Here is a 1,937-nt window from a genome sequence, read left to right on the forward strand (position 1 = left end):
GTACCTGTGAGCCAAGTGCATCAGCAGCCTCACAGTGCCTTCAGACTTCTAGATACCCCAAAATTCCTACTGTGCATTTGGCCAGACACCAAAAACTTGGGGCAAAGTTTACCAAGAAAGTAAATGGCCAAAAGTTAAATAAGTGGGAGAGACACCCAAAAACCACTCAGCTATATACTTGGAGGCATGGCCCCTCTGGTTCCTGATCAAACTGCTTGACGGCCATGAACCCAAAGAATCAGAAACAAATCTTGAAACCCAGTGGCTTTTGGCAGTAATGTTTCCAGTCCCTGAAGTAGGTTACTGGCGCTGGGCCACCCCAGGTGGGAATAGGTTTCGTGCCTTGGCCTGTTCCCTGTGGTGGCCCAGTAGCCGCCATCCTCCAGAGGCCACTGGACAGTCAGGTTTGGACCCGCAGAGACGAGACAAGCAGAGCCTCTCAGGATGTGGGTGGAGCCGCCCCTTTCGTCCCCGTCCCAATATAGACATTTTTTTTTAAAGGAATTGAGCCCCCCATTTGACCCAGCAATTCAACTTCTTGTAATATACTTCAAGGACCCAAAACCTGATGGAGAAAGGACATTTTCACCAGCATTCTTTACAACACTATCCACAATAGTTTAAATCTGGAAACAACTCAAGTGTTCAAGAACAGATGACTAGATAAAGAAACTATGGTACTATAACTATATACTATAACAAACTATAGGTCCGAGTGGTTGCTGTTGAAATTGGCAAGTTCATGAAACCCGGGAAGGTGATGCTGGTCCTGGTCAGAAACTACTTGGGACGCAAAGCGGTCATCATGAGGATCATTGATTACCGCACCTCAGACCGCCCGTACAGCCATGTCCTGGTGGCTGGGATTGACCGCCATCCCCACAAAGTGATAGCTGCCATGGGCAAGAAGAAAATCGCCAAAAGGTCCAAGATCAATTCTTTTGTGAAAGTTTATAACTATAATTACCTCATGCCCACAAGGTACTCTGGACATCCCCTTGGACAAAACCATTTTCAACAAAGATGTCTTCAGAGACCTAGCTCTTAAATGCAAAGCCCGGAGAGAGGCCAAGGTCAAGTTCGAGGAACAATACAAGACCAGCAAGAACCAATGGTTCTTCCTGAAACTGCAGTTTTAAATGTTGCAGCTCATAAAGAAACATAATGGTGAAATAACAAATGCCCAAAGGCAGTGAAAACTTGGATGGGAGTGGGGGTATGTATGGAGGGAAGGGGCTATAGGCCAGAAAAGGCACTACAACAAGGGGAGAGGGAAGAGTTCCACCAAGAGGAGGATGGATGAGGGGCCGAAAGGTAATAAAGTGTTATGCATGAAACCTTATTAGCAACTGTACTGCAAAACACAGTTCCTGCCAAAATTATCAAAAAGCAAGAGGCAGACTATGGGTGGGAGGCAAAAGGGGTGGATGAGGGAGTATTGGTAGAGGTAAGTGGACACTGGTGAAGGGATTGGTGGTGAAACATTGTATGCTTGAAATCCAGTCATGAATAGCTTTTGTAATTCATGGTGACCAAATAAAATAAAATAAAATAAAAAATAAATGTAAATGTATTGAAAAGCAAGAATGGAACAAACTTGAAAACCAAGCTGTATAAAAATTGATCTAGCAAATGTTTATTGATTTCCCTCTGTAGATCAGTATATCTCACGATCACGATCACGACCATCCTTGTTGTTCATCGTCAATTACCTCGAGCAGGCCCCATTAACGTCTCCTTCGTCCTAGCCCTGAAATTTTTTAAAAAGTGCCATATTCAAGGCTCTTTCAGGGTTAGAGAATGAGACCCATCATTGTTACTGGTATTTGGCATATTGGGTATGCCACGGGGAGTTTGCCAGACTCTGCTGTGTGGGTAGGTTACATTCAGTAACCTGCCAGGTTGTCCAAAGTAGGATATATATTTTATTAAGTATA

General features: G+C 44.2%; 1 pseudogene; it reads left to right on the plus strand.

Annotated features, from left to right (window-relative positions):
* The first annotated feature begins 733 nt into the window (after positions 1 to 733).
* On the plus strand, positions 734 to 1,139 carry LOC130043101 (60S ribosomal protein L27-like; annotated as a pseudogene).
* Positions 1,140 to 1,937: the final 798 nt, after the last annotated feature.

The sequence above is a fragment of the Sorex fumeus genome, unplaced genomic scaffold (assembly GCF_029834395.1).
Source record: "Sorex fumeus unplaced genomic scaffold, SorFum_2.1 ptg000111l, whole genome shotgun sequence".
Classification (NCBI taxonomy): Eukaryota; Metazoa; Chordata; class Mammalia; order Eulipotyphla; family Soricidae; genus Sorex; species Sorex fumeus.